Source organism: Pan paniscus, chromosome 8 (genome assembly GCF_029289425.2).
Source record: "Pan paniscus chromosome 8, NHGRI_mPanPan1-v2.0_pri, whole genome shotgun sequence".
NCBI classification, from domain to species: domain Eukaryota; kingdom Metazoa; phylum Chordata; class Mammalia; order Primates; family Hominidae; genus Pan; species Pan paniscus.
In genome coordinates this window covers 96,041,224-96,064,451 of record NC_073257.2, presented here as the reverse complement: position 1 = coordinate 96,064,451, position 23,228 = coordinate 96,041,224, and positions in this window count along the sequence as shown.

Genomic DNA, 23,228 nt, shown 5'->3' with positions numbered 1-23,228 from the left:
TATCATCATATGTCTATTAACAAAATTAGACAGTTGTGTTTGGGCCGTGTGTGTGTGTGTGTGTGTGTGCGTGCGTGCACAGATGTGTGTGTGTGTTTATTAAAAAAAGATAAAAGTTTCTATGTTCTGAATGTTAGTGTGCCCCCCAGATTCATATGTTGGAACCTAATACCCAATGTGATAGTATTGAAAGCTGGCACATTTTGGGAAGTGATTAAGTTATGAGGGCTCAGCCCTTATGAGTGGGATTAGTACCCTTACAAAAGAGGCTGAAGGGAGCTGCTTTCCACCTTTCACCCTTCGAGGACACAGCACCAAGGTGCCATCTTTGAGGCAGAGATCTGGCCCTCACCAGACGCTGGATCTGCTGGTGTCATGATCTTGGATTTCATGGCCCCCAGAATTGTAAGTACTAAATTCCTGTTGTTCATAAATTACCCAGTATAATGTATTTTGTTATAACAGCAGAAACAGAGTAAGACACAAGGTAAGAAGTTTAACATAGCTAAAACATTGCAACTGTGAGCAAGGGATAGAAGATAGCACTGGACAAGTAGATCAGATCATGAAGGATATTATATGTTATGCTAAGGAAATTGGATTTGATTCTATAGGTATTGGGGACACTAATTTTTAGAAATGTCTTAGTTTGAAATAACTTTAGACTTAGACTTACATAAGAGATGCAAAAATGTATAGAATCCCTATTAGTATACTATCTACCCAGCTTCCTCTAATTTCAACATTATACATAACCACATTATAATGAACAAAACAAAAAAATTAACATTGGTATAATACCTAAATACCTAATAACTAAACTACAGACTTTATTCAGATTCTCACCAGTTTTCCCACTAAGGTTCTTTTTCTCTTCCAGGATCGAAGCCAGAATATCAGATTGAATTTAGTTGTCAGGTCTCCTTACTATTCTCTAATCTGTGACAGTTTTTCAGCCCTTTTATGGCTTTCTTCACCTTCAAATGTTTGAAAAGTACTGTTCAGATATGTTGTAGCATGTCCTTCAATTTGGGTTTGTCTGAAGTTTTCTCATGATTAGATTGAGGTTATAATTTATGTTAGTCTGTACTTGTGTTACTATAAAGGAATACCTGACACTGGGTAATTTATAACAAAAAGAGGTTAAATTGGCTCACAGTTCTGCAGGCTGTACAGCAAGCATGTTTTTTGGTGAGGCCTTAGGAAGCTTTTACTCAGGTGGAAGGTGAAACTGGAGCTTGCATGTCACATGGCAAAGCAGGAGCAAGAGAGAAAGAGTGAGGCGGGAGGTGTGACACACTTTTAAATGACCAGATCGTGTAAGAACTCACTATCATGCAGACAGCACCAAGCTATAGAGTCCTATGGGAAGTAACACAGAGACTGTGTGTATAGACAATACTATCAGTGGGTTTGAAGGAACTGAGAAAGAGATAAGAAGGTAGGACGGAAGAAGGCCCAAGTTAGGAGGTCCTTATTACATCCTCTCCCCTCATCATGCTCATAAACTATGGTTGTAAGTATATTATTTGGTAAGTATGTGTCTTAGTCTGTTTTATGCTGCTATTAAAAAACACCACAGACAGGGTAATTTATTTTTAAAAAATTATTTCTTACAGTTCTGGAGGCTGGGAAGTTCAATTCAAAGGGCTGCATCTGGAGAGGGCCTTTGTGACGCCATCCCATGGTGGAAGGTAAAAGGGCAAGAGAGCAAGAGACAGCCCAGTTGGCTTTGATATCAACACACTCTCGAGATAAACACACTCCAGATGTTAATCCATTCATGAAGGCTCTACCCACATTGCCTAATCAACTCTTAATGGTCTCACTTCTTTATACAATCACAATGGCAATTAAATTTCAACATGAGTTTTGGAGGGGACATTCAAACCATAGCAGTAAGTAAGTATAGTATTTATTCTTTATCATTAGCCTAGATAATTCCCCTTATTTCTCTAAGTGCTTTATATTAAAACATGCACAATGTTATCTGATGGTATTCTACATAATTTGTCATTATGTTGTCAAAGAATGTGCTTCACCTGGTTGGCACAGAATCACCTACAGGCGTTTTATCTCAATGCTGTTATAGCTCAATTTAGCTTGTTTGGATTGAGTATTTGGAGAAGATCTCAGTGTGCTCGGTAGATGGGTCAATTTGCTTTGCTTGATCAGGCTCCCAAGTGCCCCTCAGACCCCAGCCTTACAAATGCCTCATTATCAGCCGAATGGAGAGCAAAGTGAAAGGAGAGAAGATAGCTCAGCTCCAATCTATCCCCACGAGGGGATAATAATTCAAAACACATGACCTGCTCATGCAGGAGCAAGAGTGTTATCTCTGTATAACATTACTCAACATGGAGGTCACATTTTCCTTAGTAAACAAAATTACTTCCTTTATTCTGTCGGGAAAGAAAAAAATATTTGCCTCTAGAACATCCTTTGAGCATGAGAAATTAAGCCTGGAGTATAATTCATTTGAGCTAAAAGTACAAGAGATTCTGGAGGCTGAATTTGGGCTTGTAACTGTTTATTTACATTTATAATGGACATCTTTTTACTGTGAAAACAACGTAATAATATTACAGAATGTTAAAAAAAGGAAAGAAAACCACTCCTAATCCCATTAACACAGTTACTATCCTTTTTTTTTTCCTGGTTTCTTTCTATATGCATCCATATTTTTACATAATTATAATTGTATGGAATATACAGTTGCATCCTTGGCTGTTTCACTGACTCATGAGCATTATTCTGAGTTGCAATGTAGTCTTTATAATTATTCTTTTTATGACTATATAATATTCCATGGAATGGATGTGTCCTCAGTTAATTAAGCACTCCTCCACTGTAGAACATTTAGTTTGCTTCTAATTCATCACTACCATAAATAAAGCCATATTGAAAAATGTCTGCTGTATTTTTTTCACCTATATTTTGTATTATTCTCAAGATGTATTTCGAAAGCAAAGTTACTGAGTCACAGAGGATGAACATTTAAGCTCTATCATCTATCTATCTATCTATCTATCTATCTATCTATCTATCTATCTGTTATATTGCCTTTTAAAGAGTTTACTGATTATGATGTCACCAGTTAAGGTTTGCTTAGTGAATGTGAGCTAGGAGTTTGGCAGGACTGGTTTCACCAGATAGGGGTCACAAAGACCCCACTGATAAAACAGGAGGTGGTAAAGAAGCCAGCCAAGTCCAGTCTCAAGCCTGTAATCCCAGTAATTTGGGAGGCCGAGGAGGGCGGATGGCTTGAGGTCAGGAGTTCAAGACCAGCCTGGCCAACATGGTGAAACCCTGTGTCTACCAAAAAATACAAAAATTAGCCAGGCATGGTGGCATGCGCCTATAGTCCTAGCTACTTGGGAGACTGAGGTGGGAGAATCGCTTGAACCCAGGAGGCAGAGGTTGCAGTGAACTAAGATCATGCTACTGCACTTCAGCCTGGGAGACAGAGTGAGACCCTGTCTCAAAAAAAAAAAAAGGCCAGCCAAAACGAAGATGGCAACAAAAGTGACCTCTTGTTGTCCTCACTGCTCATTTTACATGAATTATGATGTATTAGCATACTAAAGGAAATTCCCACCAGCAACATAACGATTTACAAGTGCCATGGCAACATCCAGAAGTGACCCTATATGGTTTGAAATGGAGATAAACCCTCAGTTCTGGGAATTCCCTACTTCTTTCCTAAAAGACTCATGAATAATCCACCCCCTGTTTAGCATATGATCAAGAAATAACAATAAAAATAGCCAACCAGCAGCCCCCAGGCTGCTCTGCCTGTGGAGTAGCCACCCTTTTATTTCTTTTTTTTCTTTGAGACAGCATCTCACTCCGTTGCCCTGGCTAGAGTGCAGTGGCGTGATCTCGGCTCACTGCAACCTCTGCCTCCCGGGTTCAAGCGATTCTCCTGCCTCAGCCTCCTGAGTAGCTGGGACTACAGGCACGCGCCACCACGTCTGGGTAATTTTTGTATTTATAGTAGAAATGGGGTTTCACCATATTGGCCAGGCTGGTCTCGAACTCCTGACCTCTTGATCCACCCACCTCGGCCTCCCAAAGCGCTGGGATTATAGGCGTGAGCCACTGTCCCCGGCTATTTCTTTACTTTCTTAATAAACTTGCTTTTACTTTACTGTATTGGCTGGTTCATTAATTCCTTCCTGCATGAAGCCAAGAATCCCCATGGCCTCACAGGCTGAACCCCAGTTTTGAGGTGTATGCACCCTGTGACAGATGGGGAATCCAAAAAGCCAGAGCAGGGTCAAGTGGGATGGGTCTACTCATGTGGGAAGAGGTGGAAGGGCACTGTGAGTTCTTTCCAGGGATTTGCTGAAAACCAAACTTAGTGAAAATGAAATTCTGTTGTGAAATTCAAGCCAGAAGTGGACTTCCATGTAGAGGAACAAATGGAAATCGGAAGTCATAAAATGGGTCAAAAGTGTTTTTTTTTTGAGATGGACTCTTGCTCTCTCACCAGGCTGGAGTGCAGTGGCGCGATCTCAGCTCACTGCAACTTCAGCCTCCCGGGTTCAAGCAATTCTCCTGCCTCAGCCTCCCGAGTAGCTGTGACTACAGGCGCGTGCCACCATGCCTGGCTAATTTTTGTATTTTTAGTAGAGACAGGCTTTCACTGTGTTGGCCAGGATGGCTTCGATCTCTGGGTCAAAAGTCTTATCGACTCTTAAAAGATTAAAGAGACAATGGGGATGGAGAAGCCAAAAGGGGTGTGAAGTACTAGGCAATTTCAGCCAGAAGTTTTGAAGTGTGAATTGGTTACAGGCTGGGCATGTATGGAACTGACACACTGGAGTATTTCAGATATGCACAATAACACTGGAGTTGGCAAAAATTAAAACTTATTTAGTGTTCACTCTCTGCTGGATACTGTCTTAAGCTTTTCATGGATTCTTTCATTTAATCTTTACAACATTCACAGGTGCTACTATTATTCCCATTTTCCAGTGAGAACACCAAAGCATAGAGATGAGTGGCCAAGTGACTTTCCTAAGGTGACACAGTGGTCAGCTGTGGAGCTGATTCAAATCCAGGCCATCTGGCACCTGGCTTCTGCTCCACTCTGCTCTCTGCTCTTCTGGAGTTTCTTATTTTGTGAATGTAGTGTGGGTAAAAAATACATCATTCTTCTTTTAATTTTTATTTCTTTGGTTTCTAGTGTTGTTTAATATTTGAGTAAGACATTTTTAACATAAGTTTGGGACATGGATGATGGGATCATTTACACGTTTGAAAAATGTACCCATGGACAAGGAAGTGAACATATTCTATATAATAACATATTGATATTGAGACTATGCAAAACTGAGTAAAGACATCCAATTAAAAATTATTATTATTATTATTTTAGATACAGGGTCTTGCTCTGTCACTCAGGCCAGGGTGCAGTGACACAGTCATAGCTCACTGCAGCCTCAAACTCTGAGGCTCAAGTTATCCTTCTGCCTCAGACTTCTGAGTAGCTGGGACTACACCACAATGCCCAGTGGATTAAAAAGTTTTATTTGAAGAGATGGGGTCTCACTATGTTGCCCAGGCTGGTCTTGATTTCAAGGCCTCAGGTGATCCTCCTGCCTCAGCCTCCCGAAGTGTTGGGATTACAGGTGTGAGCCACTGTGCCTGGTCTCAATTTTCAAATTCAAGAATGTTTGCCTGACACTGATACTTCCTAGATTATGGCTATATATTTATTGTAAATATTCCATCTTTGAAATAAAGGGGAACACAGTGATGGTGTATTATTTCAATGTGTCAGGAGCCATATCTCATTGTGCCTGGAACCAGATCTCTTCAAATGTAATCATTATAGTTAAAAAATTGTCTTTGGGGTAGAGTGAGCTAGGAATGAAATCAGGCTCTTCTAGAGGAAGTTTGTGGATGTTCTGGGAAGAAACGCCACCCCCAGCCTCCTGGGTTGTCATGCTCCTACTCCTATTTCCCAATAGAAGTTCTGAGGAAGATGCTTCACTGGCTTGGAGAATCTTTGGTTTTGAAATGCCTTATACATTTATTTTTTCTTTTTAATCAAAAGCCTTTCTTTATGTAACATTGTAATTAGGTTAACGCTGAAAGGACTTCTGGTTTCAGCTTCTATATGTGAAGAAATTGGAAGTTGTCACTTCCATTTTTACAACCATAAAAACCTAGTCAAATTGAAAACTAATGACTTTTCTTGGATTGTTGTGGAATGAGGTTGCAGGGCAAACCACCAACCTGAAATCTGGGGAGACAGGCCCCTCCAGAGAGACACAGTTAACAGCTACCTACCTAAGATGGAAGCTTCTGGAGTCATAAACTATAGCACTTTGGTGTTATGTTGGGAAATTGCTGGAGGTTGAGTGTGGATTAGCATGAGGGTGAGTAACTCCTGGGGAGTGCAGTCTTAGGGTGACTGCCACAATTCCATGGGTTTTTAGCTTCAAGAACCTTACTAGGTTCTCATGATGAATATCAGAAAAATCTTTTTGTAACTCTGGCAAGGAGAGAGTAATCATTGTGAAATATGCACATAGTCTTCATAATGAATACCTACTCTCCAGGGATAAAAATTTTGCCAGGGCATTGTTGCACTCAGAAGAGACAGATTCCTTTTCCTCCAACCCTCTCTAGCCTTCCTGTCTCACCGGACAGGGGAAAAACATAGACAACAGATGTGAGGGCTTTAAGAAAATAGACTATAAATTACACAGCCAAGGAAGGCAGGGAGAAAAAAAGCTATATTGTGATGAAACTCTTGTGAAGGTCCCAGCACTGAGTCACAGGTCCACTAAAATATTGAGATTTAATCAGACTATAGAACACTTCTTCCATTCATCTTACCACCACACCAACAGGGCTCCAGTATAATAACAGCAGATTGCAGCCAAAAAACTGCAAGGTATATACTCTATCTAAGGAGGAGTACTTAGGGAAGCCTAAAGTCAAGAGGGGAGACACTAATAAGGACACTTGGGGGAATTTGAAGCCTCTGGCGTAGCTGCAGCAAACATTAAAGATAGCCTAACTCCTACCCAGATGACCACAAATCTTCACACTAAAAACGTATTTAACCCTTATTACCTGATACAACACATCTGGGCTTTGACATAAAATTACAAGGCATACTAAAAGTCAAGAAAAACTTCTAGAGATAAAATACTACCATCAGAATCAGATTCAAACATGACACAAATTTTGGAATTATCAGGCAGGAAATTTAAAATAATTATAATTAATGAGCTAAGGGCTCTGATGTAAAATGAGCTAAGGGCTCTAGACAACATGCAAGAACAGATGAGTAATATATGCAGAGTTGGAGACTCTAAGAAAGAATAAAAAGGAAATACCAGAAATAAAAACAACTGTAACAGAATGAAGAATGCCTCTGATGGGCTCATAAGCAGATTGGATACATCCAAAAAAGAGTCAGTGAGCCTAAGGCTTGTCCATAGGCACTTCCCAAACTGAGATGCAAACAGGAAAAAAAATAAAAATCAACAAACGACAGAACAGAACAGTTAGAATTGAGGGACAATTTCATAAGGTGTAACTTATGTGTAATTTGAATATTGGAAGAATAAAGAGAACAGAACAGAAAAATATTTGAAGTAATAATGACTGAGAACTTTCCAAAATAAGTGACAGACTCCAAACCACAGATTCAGGAAGCTTAGGGAACACCAAACAGGTTAAATGACCAAAAACCACTTACCTCAGCATATCATATTTATATTGCAGATAACCAAAGATGAAGAGAAAGTCTCAAAGAAGCTGGGTAGGTAAAGGTGGAGGACCACTTACCACAGAAAAGCAAGGATAAGAATTACACCAAACTTCTTTTTTTTTTTTGAGATGGAGTCTCACACTCTTGCCCAGGCTGGAGTGCAGTGGCATGATCTTGGCTCACTGCAACCTCTGCCTCCTGGGTTCTAGCAATTCTCCTGCCTCAGCCTCCCGAGTAGCTGAGACTACAGGTGCCCGCCACCATGACTGGCTAATATTTGTATTTTTAGTAGAGACAGGGTTTCACTATGTTGGCCAGGCTGGTCTCGAACTCCTGATCTCGTGATCTGTCTACCTCAGCCTCCCAAAGTGCTGGGATTACAGAAGTGAGCCACTGCACCCGGCCATCAAACTTCTAATTAGAAATCATGCAAGTAAGAAGAGAATGGAATGAAATATTTGAAGTGTTGATTGAAAAATCTCACTAACCTAGAATTTTATTTTTATTTTTTTCCAAGCCAGACTGTATCCAGCTTTATTAAAGATACTTTCCACAAACAATCATGGTATTTCAGGCAGGACATGGGCAGAGAGTTGTTAACAGTATAAAACAATGTTCAAACTCCCTTATTCAATGGACTACTGAAATCAAAAAACCACCGTTAAACCCAATGAAGTCTTCATCTGATGCTCTGAACGGGGAAAGTTTAGAGTAAGGGTTGACCTGTCACATATAGCATGTTGTTTAACAACTTTTCATGAGCCAACCCGGACTTTCAGGAAGTGAAATGAAAATATCAGAAGTGATCTGAAGATCCACAATCTAGAAAAGGAACCATTGCTCTTTTGAGGGGTGCCATCTCACTGTATCACTGGAAAGTCCAGATTGCCTGACACACTGGTAACCAATTGTTGGGGGTCAGGTCCCAACAGATGTCTGGGCTTCAGGGAGTTAAGTCTATGCTGAAAGGTGGAAAGGGAGAAGAGGACATAAAAATGAATTTGTTTTTCCCTCCCACAAGGCTTTTGTGCGAAGATGGCCATGTGTGTCAAAGTCAGGGAATCCTTCCTCCTGGGAGCCAAGAGGAAGTCTCTCAAAACTAGAAGGGAAGGGTGTTTTCCTCACATCAATCCAGCTTCGGAGACATTCTATGAGTGACATATGCCTCTTCCCCCAAAAATAGTAATGAAGTGTTCTGTGTGCTAACAACATAGCTTAAAAAAAAAAGTAAAACAAAATTCTGCATTTTTATAAAACTTGATAAAAATAGTATTTCAAATTGTACAGTCACCAGAAGTACACAGTTATAAAAAACGCACACATTTCACTTGGCATCTCCAGCACCTTCAGCTTTCTGTGCCTAGTCTCTTTTGGCATCCCCATTTTCTGCTGGGTTATTCCCCTCCTTGCCAGCATCAGCTTTTCTTTTCTTTTTTTTTGAGACAGAGTCTTGCTCTGTTGCCCAAGCTGGAGTGCAGTGGTGCCATCTCGGCTAACTGCAACCTCTGCCTTCCAGGTTCAAGTGATTCTCCTGCCTCAGCCTCCCGAGTTGCTGGGATTACAGGCATGCACCACCATGCCCAATTAATTTGTGTATTTTTCAGTAGAGGCGGAGTTTCATCATGTTGGCCAGGCTGGTCTCGAACTCCTGACCTCAAGTGATCCGCCGGCCTCGGCCTCCCAACATGCTGGGGTTACAGGCGTAAGCCACCGCGCCTGGCTCCCTTTTTCCCTTTGGGTACCTTCTCTCCCTTCTTTGCAGGGGCATTTTTAGGCTTGGGCTCTGGCTTTGGAGGAGCAGGTTTGGCAGACAGCCTCATGGATCTTCTCTGTGGTTTGTCCTTCACCTTGGCTTTATCTCCTTTAGCATCACCTTCAGCCTTTCTCTTGGGCACGGTGGCGGCGACAGCGGTGGGACGTAGACGCTGGGGCAGGACGCAGCAGGCTTTGGTCAGATCAGTGGTTGTTCTCGCCTCTTCTCACACTGCCCCTAGAATTTTATATTCAGCAAAATTATTCTTCTAAAATGAAGAAGAAATAATTTCTCAGGCCAATAAAAACTGAAAAGAAATTTTACCACCAGATACTCCTTGCAAGAAATGTTACAAGAAGTTTTCAGGCAGAAGGAAAATGATACAGGTGAGAAACTTGGATCTATATAAAGAATGGAAGAGTGTTGGTAAAGGAATAAACAAAGGTAAGATAAAATAATTTATTTTCTTATTCTTAATTGATCTAAAAGAGAACTGTTTGAAGTAATAATAGTAACAGTGTATTGGGTGATGATTAGCATGTAGATAATTAAAATGAATGAATGCAATGTCACAAGGGGCTAGAGAGAAATAGGGACCAGGTGCTTGTTATCAGGTGCCTGCCCTACACGTGAAGAGTTATGATGTTATTTGAGAATAGATTTGGATTAGTTAAGAACATATATATGATATACTTTAGAGGTAGAAAATTTTTAAAGAAGTATAATGGGTACACTAGGAAGATAAAATTCAATCATATCAAATACTCAAAACCAGAGAAGGAAGGAAGGAAAAGGAGGGCAAAAAAAAAAAAAAGAAAGAACAGCTGGGTGTGGTGGCATGCAGTTTTAGTCCCAGCTACTTAGGTGACTGAGGTGGGAGAATCATTAGAGCCCAGGAGTTTGAGACTAACCTGGGTAACACAGTGAGACACCATCACCTTTTTTTTTTTTTTTTTTTAAAAGAAAGAACAAATGCAACCAATAGATAACAGTGGCAAACATGGTAGATACTAACCTAACTCTATTAATAATCACCTTATATATAGGTGGTTTCAATACACTGATAGGAAGACCGATTTTCAGACTGGAGAGTGAATTGAAAAAATAAGACTCAACTGTATGTTGTCTACAGGTATTCCACTTCAAATACAAAGACCCAGGTTAAAAGTCCAAGTAAACATATGGAGATTAATATTGAAAGGTCTTTGTGAACGTTTGCAAAAGGTGGGGGGACATATGTCAGAAGGCAGATAAGTCCAGCCTAGATGATTTAACATTTTTGTGTAGCGGGGCAGGAATCCAGAGGGCAATTTGTTCTCACGCTGATGACTGGAAACTGTCATTTCTTATAGTGGAGGTTTTACTGGTTTCAGTGTTGCTAGAGCAGCGGCTCTCAAGATGGTCCGTGGGCCAGCAGTATTTGCATCACCTGGGAACTTGTTAGAAATGTAGATTCTTGGGCTCCAACCCAGGCCTACTAAAGTGGAAGCTCTGGGGGTGGGGCCCACAATCTGTGTTTACTAAGCCTTCCAGGTGACTCTGATGCACACTCAGGCGTGAAAACCTCTGCTGTAGAGCCTGCTTATGTGAGTGTGGTCATGCACCACATTCTGGGCATTTTCAAGAACAGGTATTCATTCTCAGACATATGCTCCCTGCTACTGCTTCCTATGTAGGGATGCATTCATTTTCCTAGTCAAACTGGAACAATGTCATATTTGTCTGAAAATCCCTTAAACTTTGCTTCCCAAGGGTCGGTTCAAGACAAGAAGCATCTGTATCTCCTGCGGGCTTGTAAAGAAGGCAGAATCGTGGGCCCATCCCAGATCTACTTAAGCAGAATCTTCATTTTTAACATGATTCTGTAAGTTTATTGTAATCTAATTAAGCAATTAGGTAGTGAAAATGCTCATTAAGAAGAACAAGCATTGAAAATTGAGTAAAGAAAATAAAACAACCACATTTATTGTCATAAAAGGGGTTCTGGACTGGGGTTTAGGACCACTGGGGCAAAGCTGAAGGGTCTAAGATGCCTCCTGAAAAAGAAAGCCAAAGGAAGTTTCCTTATAAAAGATGACAACAAAGAAGCCTTCAACCAGCCATAGCCAAGAGGATGTGATTGGGAGGGCTTTGAAGTGTTTGTCACTCCATTGTGTCTGAGTCTTTCTAAAAATTATTTTATTTCTAAAAATTTCATTATTATTATTTCAGAGCAGAGTCTCACTCTGTCACCTAGGCTGGAGTGCAGTGGTGTAATCATAGCTCACTGCAGCCTCAAGTTCCTGGGCTCAACTAAGCCTCCTGCCTCAGCCTCCTGAGTAGTTGGGACTACGGGTGTGCACCACCACACGTGGCCAATTTTTCTATAGAAACAGGGTCTCACTATGTTGCCTAAGCTAATCTTGAACTCTTGGCCTCAAGCAATCCTCCTGCCTTGGCCTCCCAAAATGTTGGGACACAGGCATGAGCCACTTTGCCTTGACTGTGTCCAATTCTTTACTCCTTGGATTTCATACAATAATTGAGTGTCCCTTGGAGAAGGGGTGTGCTGTAGATAAAACCTGGCAAGGCTGTTTCTCTAAGACATGAGGGCATCAATCATACGGCTTTGACACTTCTGCAGCAGAGCATAAGATGAAGGAAGGGAGACTGCTGTGCAGTGTTGATATCTTGGGGGTTCCAGGTTTCAGTTGTAGTAGGAGAAGGCCACATCCTGGCAACATCTGGCAGGGAATAGAGAAACAATAGCAGCACTCAGATGAAGCTGACATGTTCATAAATACACCTGAGATATACCTGGGGACTCCAAAAAACACTTAAAGGGCCCTTCAGGGGCATGACCCAATGAAAAATGAGTCATTTCTGCTAATCTCACCACATGAGCTCCCATAGGCTATGATGGGCTGGACAAAGTCCTATTCACTTTCAAAGACAGTTTTGTGCCTCTCTCATTTGGATCATTCCTTCTACTAGCTCTTTGTTTAGCCTGCAGAAGCATTTAGAACCCACACAAGAAAAAGCCTAGGGAGCAATATTATGTAGGAGAGTTTCCTTTGCCCCATGGTTTGATCTGTTTCTCTGCTTGATGTTCTTTATTTTGGGAAATGAGTGGCCTTAACATCCCCTTGAAATAGATAATGCAGGTCAGCATATTTGTTAAGTTTTTTTGTACCTTCCAGGCCTTGTCCTCCTTGAATAATACAGTCTGAAATCAGTTGAAGTCCAAACTACCATATTCTCAGCTTTAATCTCATACCTTACAAGTTTCCCCCTAAGAATACTGTGTTTGCTTTCCAGAACTTTGGTTGTGTATTTTATTTCCTCTATGGAAAGATCCGGTAAAGTTTAAATTACAGTTAATTGATAGAGGCCAAGGAGGCAGATAGAAAGATTTAATTAGTTTCCAAGCAAAGTAATGTGTATTAATCTGACTTTCTACACTAGAGACTGCATATCTTAACTTAAGGTGTACACAAAATGTTCTGTTTAAACATCCAGGGTTTGAGTCATTTTCCTAGCTTATTTTCTGTCTAGACAGAGAAGAGAATCAAATCCCTGTTTAAATTATAAAATTGTTCTGTGATTAGATATCATGCCTCTCTCCTGAGGCATGCACGGAACTTCATAAATAGTTAACACCTGTTAACGCTTGATTATTCGGAGAGCAGATGCTGTTGGTGTCCCCTGCTACAGGCCCTCAGTCCTCCTCTGCTTTTGGCTGTAGTGTGGTGGGAGCTTTCAGGCAGACCACCTGCCACCACAAGCACTCATGGATCTCAGCTCCTTCTGCCTTAAGTATTTATTCAGTGTGCAAGGAGCTCACTCAGCCCACATGCTCTAGCCTGGAAGTGTCAGGGAGTTGAGGCCTCCACCATAATCAACAACCACTGGGACAGGTGTCCATGGATAAAGGCCCTAGCCCCAGCCCTCACCCTCTCAATGATTTTGAGACCAATGGTTTGTTTTTTTTTTTGAGACAGGGTCTTGCAGTGTCACCCAGGCTGGAGTGCTGCAGTACAATTTCAGCTCACCTCTGCCTCCCAGGCTCAGGTGATCCTACCACCTCACCCTCCTGAGTAGCTGGGACTACAGGTGTGTGCCACCATGCCTGGCTAAATTTGAGACAGAGTTTCTTCACGTTCATGTTGCCCAGGCTGGTCTTCAACTCCTGGGCTCAAGCAATCTGCCTGCCTCGGCCTCTGAAAGTGCTGGGAATATAGAAGTCAGCCACCACACCCAGCCCCTGGACCGATGATTCTGAGCTGCATTTCTGCCTGGCTCCCCTAATAGGACTGAATCTAATCTCTCATGACAGTCACCAGCTAATCAAGCACCTTCATCGGTTCTCCCTCCTTCCCTATCTCACTCCTCTCTTTTTTCTCTCTCTGGCTTCCTGGGATCACATCTCAAATAAACCACCTGACCCATGTGTACGGTAGACACATGTGTATGGTAGATGCACCTGAGAGGGATAACTTAAGTATACCCTGAGAATGGCAGACACACCTGAATGTGTGTTGGGAGTTCCAAGTGTTGCCAACTCGGCCATTCATTCCTTATATATGAGGAACATCTGAGCTGCTGGCCCATCCCCTCCTGAGGAACGGGGGCCATACAGGGGACTGAGGCCCTTTGTTTTTGGTTAAATGAATGTTGCCAGGTGGAGGTTGTTAGGGGGAAGAGTGTTAAGTGAAAATTCTATATAAACTGCTCACTTTCCACAGGCAGCAGCCACTCTCCCGTTCAGCTTGCAGCCCCTGGACTGCCCTGTGTGTAAGTTCCTCTCAATAAACCCTGTGTCTCTTTTGCTGGCTTTTGATCTTCTCCTCAGCCTCTCAAACTTGGTGCTGCCCCTAGTGGAGTTAGCAGGGGTCTGGCATAACACCTTGTCCTTGACTCAGGTTCCACTTCTGGGGAACTTAAATGAAGAAGAGCTGACTAATTTGCAGGGATATAGGCATCTCTAACATAAGCTTATGTTTGATTAGTACTTGCCCGTAACTATTTGTTATCCAAGCAGTACCTTTGAGAGCCCACCATGTGCTAGGCAAAAACTTTAGGACTGAACAGAACAAAGAATCCCTGCCCTAATGAACCTTCCACATACCTCTTGTATCTCAAAATAACCATATGACTTAGATGTTTTTTACCCCCATTTCATGTATAACTAATGTGATTGAAGATTTCTGGCTCTTTGGGAATATAAACATAAAACAATTTTGTTTTTCCAAACACTGCTACATTTTCTCTGTGCTAAGAGTGTCTTCAGATTTCTACCCAGTGTTATGTTTCCAGCCACTTTTAGTGATGAAACAATCTCATTCCAGTTTTGTGACTCACTCCCATGCATTTTAAAACTCTAGCCTTATGATCAGTTCTAGTTTCCTCCTCTTAGTCTTGGGTGTATATTGGTAACATCTGCAGAGCTTTACAAGTCCTGACACTTGGGCCCTCCTGCCAGAGATGCTGGGGTTTAAGGCTTCAGGTGACTCTAATGTGATCCAAGATTGAGAGCCCTGCTCAAGGGGTCTGGAGGAGCAAGTGGGGAAGAGATGGCTTTCACTTGTCTTTCTCCGACCCTGTTCCTCTGGTTGCTTCCCTAATACTGGAGCTCATTTCTCTCCTTGACACTGGTCACCACCATGGATTTTGCCTGTTGTTCTCTGACTCAGAGGGATGGGCAGTGTCCAACAGGCCCACTGATGTCTAGCAGTGCCTCTGGGAGGGTGCTTGTCTGACTTTCCTGCCCTTGAGCTAACCTAAAACTAAACTGTGGCTTCCAGTTTTATCCAACATCCTTGAGAGCTCTAAGCTCAACCAGTCTCCATAGCCTAAACCTGGGGTTTGTGGACATGGCCAAGCCTATTCTCTGTATCTCTTGGGGCTCAAACTCTAGAGCCCATTCCCAGAACCCTTTTCTGCCTTTTTATCCTACTAGCAGTCCCAGCGTTCAGGAAAACACCAAGGTCAGTGATGTAAATCTCCCCCTTGTGGGCTTCTTCACCTTGCGGGCTTTGTGGGGAACTCTCCTGGGGCCTCCCTCTCTTCCAGGTTGGCTAAGGAAAAGTATGTCTGTCACCGTAAGCATTCTTTTGCTCCTTTCCCCACTTGGAGACCTTGTTCTCCCTCCCTCTCCTGGGCACATGAGTGGGAGGTTGGTGACTGTGGAAGTGCAGTTCTAGTTGAAATGACCCCTCTCAGCAAACCTTGAATTGGTTACTGCTGGTGAGTTTTGAACAAGGGCACTTGTTCTCTTTGGATCTTAGCCATGGGCTTTGGTTGCCAGTTCCAGGAAAATAATGTCCCACAGCGCCCCTCATTCCATCCTGTCACATCCTGGTGAGGCACAGCGAGCAGAACTGACAGATCCAAGGTTACTGTCAAGCTCAACAGCTCTACTAGCAGACCTGAACCCTAAGCCCAGTTTCTTTCCCCTTTGTTCTCCACCTGGGGTGTGGAGATCCCAGGGCCAAATGGGGCAGAGGTGAAGCTAATGTTCCTTCTTGAAATATCAATTTTTGAGGAAAAGTAATTGTTTTTGTATTTAAACAAATACGAGTTTTATAAAATAGGATGTAACATTTTGATCAATTTGAAAGAAATCATGAGGAATTTTCTGCTGTGGCAGCTTCTCTGAACTCTACCATCTGTGTGGGTGATCTGTTGGGGGAAGTAAGCCTTGATCCTATTTACTCTCCTCTACACCTACAATGAGAAAGTTTTAGAAGCGATACTTTATAGTATAGTGTTTAGCAGCTCCTCCAGTGCTGGAAAACGCCAGTTCACATGGCCTTCATTTCTTGGGAGCACTTAAAAAAACTCCACTATGAAACGAGTGTGTGTGTGTGGGTGTGTGGTGGTTTGTGGTTGTGGCAAACAACTTAGCTGATAGAGATAAGATTGAACAAAAGGGATTCTAAAGCCTTCAGGTCCAGAAGTATTCCCTTACAGTGAAGTTTTCTTTTGAGGAGTTCCTGATATTAACTCATACCAAATACAATGTATATGTCATTTATACCTTTACAACTTGGACAGAGGAGAGGGCGGACACGATAATCATGAACTCATTTATAATCAGCTTAAAAATACATTATCTAGGCTGGGCGTGGTGGCTCATGCCTGTAATCCCAGCACTTTGGGAAGCCAAGGTGGGCAGACCACTTGAGGTCAGGAGTTCGAGACCAGCCTGGCCAACATGGTGAAACCTCGTCTCTACTAAAAATATAAAACAACCAAGCATGGTGGCAAAAGGCTTAGGCAGGAGAATCGCTTGAATCCAGGAAGCAGAGGTTGCAGTGAACTGAGATTGTGCTACTGCACTCCAACCTGGGCGACAGTGAGACTCTGTCTCAAAAACAAACACAACACACACAAAAAACCAACATTATCTTTTAGGGATGGTAGCAGATTTTCCTGTTTGTTTTGCTTTGCCTAGGCTGGGAATGGCAAATATCTTTTAATTTTCTGGTCAGCTGTGTTAGGCAGTCACTGCCTGGAGAGCTATGTTGAGAAATTCTGAGGCCATAAACAGGAATAACAAGAAGGTAATTAGTGTTAGATTAATTACCAAAGTCAGTGGCTTAGGAGGGGAGAACAGCTGTACTTCTAAAACTTATTTGCCAAACCTGTCCCAGTATTTTAAATTTAAAAGCATTTGTTTATTTATTTTTATTTTTTGATACATTTTATTTGTACATATTTATGGGGTACATGTGATATTTTGTTACACGCATAGAATGTGTGACCATCAAGACAGAATATTTGGGTGATATACATCACCTGAGTATTGATCATTTCTGTGTTGGGTACATTGCAAGACCTCTTTTCTAGCTATTTTGAAATATACAATACATTGCTGTTAACTGTGGTCACCTAACTCTGTTGTCAAAAGTTAGAACTTATTCCTTCTAACTGTATTCTTATACCCATTAACCAACCTCTGTTCATCCCCTTTTCCCATCCACGCACACTTCTCAGCCTTTGGTGTCTATAATTCCACTCCCTACCTCTGTGAGATCAACTTTTTTTAGCTCTTACATATGAGTGAGAACATGGGGTATTTGTCTTTCTGTGCCTGGTTTCATTTAACATAATGACCTTCAGTTATTTTGCAAATGATGTTATTTCATTCTTTGTTATGGATGAAGAACATTCCATTGTGTACATATACCACATTTTCTTTATCCGTTCATCTGTTGATGGACACCTAGGTTGATTGCATACATTGGCTATTGTGAATAGTGCTGCAATAGACATGGGACTACACGTATCCTTTTGATATATTTCTTTTTCTTTGGATAAATACCCAGTCATTGGATTGCAGGATCGTATGATAGTTCTATTTTTAGTTTTTTGAGAAATCTCCTTACTGTTTTCTATGGAGGTTGTACTAATCTACACTCCCGCTAATAGTGTATGAACTCCCTTTCCCCACATCTTTGTCAACATTTGTCATTTTTGTCTTTTTAATAATAGTCATTCTAACTGGGATAAGATGATACCTCATTGTGATTCTGATTTGCATTTCCCTGATGATTAGTTATGTTGAGCATATTTTCATATACCTGCTGGCCATTTGTATGTCTTTTGAGAAATGTCTATTCATGTCCTCCTCCCGTTTTTATTGGGATTTAAAAAAAATTACTGTTGTTTGAGTGCCTTGTATATTCTGGCTATTAATTTCCTCTCAGATGAGTAGTTTGCAAATATTTTTTTCCCATTCAATAAGTTGTCTTTTCTGCAGAAAAGGCCTTTGACAAAATTCAACAACCCTTCATGCTAAAAACTCTCAATAAATTAGGTATTGATGGGACATATCTCAAAATAATAAGAGCTATCTATGACAAACCCACAGCCAATATCATACTGAATGGGCAAAAACTGGAAGCATTCCCTTTGAAAACTGGCACAAGACAGGGATGCCCTCTCTCACCACTCCTATTCAACATAGTGTTGGAAGTTCTGGCCAGGGCAATTAGGCAGGAGAAGGAAATAAAGGGTATTCAATTAGGAAAAGAGGAAGTCAAATTGTCCCTGTTTGCAGACGACATGATTGTATATCTAGAAAACCCCATTGTCTCAGCCCAAAATCTCCTTAAGCTGATAAGCAACTTCAGCAAAGTCTTAGGACACAAAATCAATGTACAAAAATCACAAGCATTCTTATAAACCAACAACAGACAAACAGAGAGCCAAATCATGAGTGAATTCCCATTCACAATTGCTTCAAAGAGAATAAAATACCTAGGAATCCAACTTACAAGGGACGTGAAGGACCTCTTCAAGGAGAATTACAAACCACTGCTCAAGGAAATAAAAGAGGATACAAACAAATGGAAGAACATTCCATGCTCATGGGTAGGAAGAATCAATATCATGAAAATGGCCATACTGCCCAAGGTAATTTACAGATTCAATGCCATCCCCATCAATCTACCAATGACTTTCTTCACAGAATTGGAAAAAACTACTTTAAAGTTCATATGGAACCAAAAAAGAGCCCGCATCGCCAAATCAATCCTAAGCCAAAGGAACAAAGCTAGAGGCATCACGCTACCTGACTTCACACTATACTACAAGGCTACAGTAACCAAAACAGAGATATAGATCAATGGAACAGAACAGAGCCCTCAGAAATAATGCCGCATATCTACAACTGTCTGATCTTTGACAAACCTGAGAAAAATAAGCAATGGGGAAAGGATTCCCTATTTAATAAATGGTGCTGGGAAAACTGGCTAGCCATAGGTAGAAAGCTGAAACTGGATCCCTTCCTTAAAACTTATACAAAAATCAATTCAAGATGGATTAAAGACTTAAACGTTAGACCTAAAACCATAAAAATCCTAGAAGAAAACCTAGGCATTACCATTCAGGACATAGGCATGGGCAAGGACTTCATGTCTAAAACACCAAAAGCAATGGCAACAAAAGCCAAAATTGACAAATGGGATCCAATTAAACTAAAGAGCTTCTGCACAGCAAAAGAAACTACCATCAGGGTGAACAGGCAACCTACAAAATGAGAGAAAATTTTTGCAACCTACTCATCTGACAAAGGGCTAATATCCAGAATCTACAATGAACTCAAACAAATTTACAAGAAAAAAACAACCCCATCAAACTGTGGGCGAAGGACATGAGCAGACACTTCTCAAAAGAAGACATTTATGCAGCCAAAAAACACATGAAAAAATGCTCACCATCACTGGCCATCAGAGAAATGCAAATCAAAACCACAATGAGATACCATCTCACACCAGTTAGAATGGCAATCATTAAAAAGTCAGGAAACAACAGGTGCTGGAGAGGATGTGGAGAAATAGGAACACTTTTACACTGTTGGTGGGACTGTAAACTAGTTCAACCATTGTGGAAGTCAGTGTGGCAATTCCTCAGGGATCTAGAACTAGAAATACCATTTGACCCAGCCATCCCATTACTGGGTATATACCCAAAGGACTATAAATCATGCTGCTATAAAGACACATGCACACGTATGTTTATTGCGGCATTATTCACAATAGCAAAGACTTGGAACCAACCCAAATGTCCAACAATGATAGACTGGATGAAGAAAATGTGGCACATATACACCATGGAATACTATGCAGCCATAAAAAATGATGAGTTCATGTCCTTTGTAGGGACATGGATGAAATTGGAAATCATCATTCTCAGTAAACTATCACAAGAACAAAAAACCAAACACTGCATATTCTCACTCATAGGTGGGAATTGAACAATGAGAACACATGGACACAGGAAGGGGAACATCACACTCTGGGGACTGTTGCGGGGTGGGGGGAGGGGGGAGGGATAGCATTGGGAGATATACCTAATGCTAGATGACGAGTTAGTGGGTGCAGTGCACCAGCATGGCACACGTATACATATGTAACTAACCTGCACATTGTGCACATGTACCCTAAAACTTAAAGTATAATAATAATAAAAAATAATATAAAAAAATAAGTTGTCTTTTCATGGATTGTTTCATTTGCTGTGCAGGAGCTTGTAGTTTAATATAGTCCCATTTGCTGATTTTTGTCTTTGTTGCCATGCTTTCGTGGTCTTAGCCATAAAATCTTTGCCTAGACCAATGTCCTGAGGAGTTTCCCTATGCTTGCTTCTAGCAGTTTCAGGTCTTATGTTTAAGTCTTTAATCCATCTTGAGTTGATTTTTGTGTATGGTGAGAGATATTGGTCCAGTTTTATGCTGCATATGGTTATTCAGTTTTCCCAGAACCGTTTATTGAAGAATTTGTCATTTCCCCACTGACACATTCTTGACAGATGCTCTTGACAGCTTTGTTGAAGATCATTTGGTTGTGAATATGTGGATGTATATCTGAGTTCTCTATTCTGTTCCATTGCTCTATGTGTCTATTTTTATACCAATACCATGCTGTTCTAGTTACTATAACCTTATAATATATTTTAAGTCAGGTAGTGTGATACCCCCAGTTTTGTTCTTTTTGCCTAGGATTACCTTGGCTATTTGGGCTGTTTTTGCTTCCACACAAATTTTAGGATTTTTCAAAAAAAATTTTTGTGAACAATGACATTGGTATTTTGATAGGGATTGCTTTGACTCTGTAGATTGCTTTTGGTAGTATTTGGCCCAATTTTTTTGTTTGTTTGTTTGTTTTTGTTTTTATTTATTTGTTTGTTTGTTTTTCCTGAGACGGAGTCTTGCTCTGTCACCCAGGCTGGAATACAGTGGTGCGATCTCAGCTCACTGCAAGCTCTGCTTCCCGGGTTCATGCCATTCTCCTGCCTCAGCCTCCCGAGTAGCTGGGACTACAGGTGCCTGCTGCCATGCCCGGCTAATTTTTTTGTAATTTTAGTAGAGACGGTGTTTCGCCGTGTTAGCCAAGATGGTCTCGATCTCCTTACCTCGTGATCCGCCCGCCTCGGCCTCCCAAAGTGCTGGTATTACAGGCGTGAGCCACCGTGCCCGGCTGGTATTTGGCCCAGTTTTATGTTGACTAGTTACACTCACCAGAGGAGACAACCTGGAAGTCTTCCAGAGATTTTATTTTGCTTAGGTTTTGCCATTCAGGTTCTTGGTTGCAAATTGTAGGAACTTACAAAACAAAAATGTAAGGATAATGGGTACTTCACTGAATCGCTGCAAAGACTAGAAAATCCAGCTCAGAAAATGGGCAGCAACTGTGGGGAAGCTGGGTACAGCCATGGGCAGATGCAGGCAGAAGCTGCTTCCTTTTCCAGTACTCCCAGGGGCACCACTGCCTCCAAACATACCACTGCCCTGGGATGCTCCCTGCCTGTGTTCTTGACCTTTTTTTTTTTTTTTTTTTGGAGACAGGGTTTCACTCCCTCACTTCCGTCACCCAGGCTGTAGTGCAGTAGCACGCTCTTGGCTCACTACAACCTCTGCCTCCTGGGCTTAAGCCATCCTCCTGCCACAGTCTCCCAAGTAATGGGAACTACAGGTGTGCACCACCATGCCCTGCTAATTTTTGCATTTTTAGCAGAGATGGGGTTTTGCCATATTGCCCAGGCTGGTCTCAAACTCCTGACTTCAAGTGATCTGCCCGCCTTGGCTTCACAAAGTGCTGGTATTACAGGCACGAGCCACTGTGCCTGGCCCTCTTGAAATTTTAAGAGTTTCAGCTTCTTATGAAAATGTTTAAACACATACAATAGCAGAATAAAATGAAACTCCATGTATCCTGTGTTAGTCCATTTTGCATTGCTATAAAAGAATATCCAAGACTGGGTAATTTATAAAGAAAATAAGTTTATTTGACTCATGGTTCTACAGGCTGTACAAGCATGGCACCCACATCTGCTCAGCTTCTCGTGAGGCCCTCAGGAAGCTTTTAGTCTTGGTGGAGGGGAAGGGGAACTGGAGTGTCACATGACGAGAAAGGGAGCAAGAGAGTGAGGAGGAGGTATCAGGTCCTTTTTAACATGCAGGTCTTGAGGCAACTAATAGAGCGAGAACTCACTCATTATTGTTGGGAGAACACCAAACCATTCATGAGGGATCCACTCCCATAACCCAAACCCCTTCTGTTAAGCCCCCTCCTGCAACAATGAGGATCACCTTCAACATGAGATTTGGAGGGACAAACATCCAAACCAGATCATATCCATTCTCAGATTCCTTGTTAGAATTCTGCCAATCTTATTTAATTTATTCCCCACTGAAACATTAATTTTGTTTTTTGCTGGAGTTATTTTGAAGCAATCTCAGACATCACATTAAGTTGCTTGTAGATATTTTATATGTATATATATATAAATTTATTTTTTTACATTCATTTTTAAAAATAGAGTCAAGGTTTCCCTGTGTTGTGTAGGCTGGTCTCGAATTCCTAGTCTCAAGTGATCCTCCTGCCTTGGCCTCCCAAAGTGCTGTGAGCCACTGTGCCCAGGCTACATTTTTTTCTATCAGATAGGGACTTAAAAAAACATATGCATGGTACTGTTATCTCAACCTGAGATGCTGCCTTTTCTATAAATTTCTGTTGGACTCTAGACATTAGTGAATCCTAATAATTTTTGTTTCTCTCCAGGCCTTTTTATTACTTCCTCAAGGTTCATCATCACATGCTTATACCTGAGTAGCCAGGGAATTGGGAGAGGAAATGTCTGCTCCTTTGGTATTCATGATGGGACATAGGGCTATGTCACCCAACTCTCTTGGAATTACTTTCAAATAAGAAGGGTATACACATTCTGGGTACACAAAATGGCAGATAAGGCATA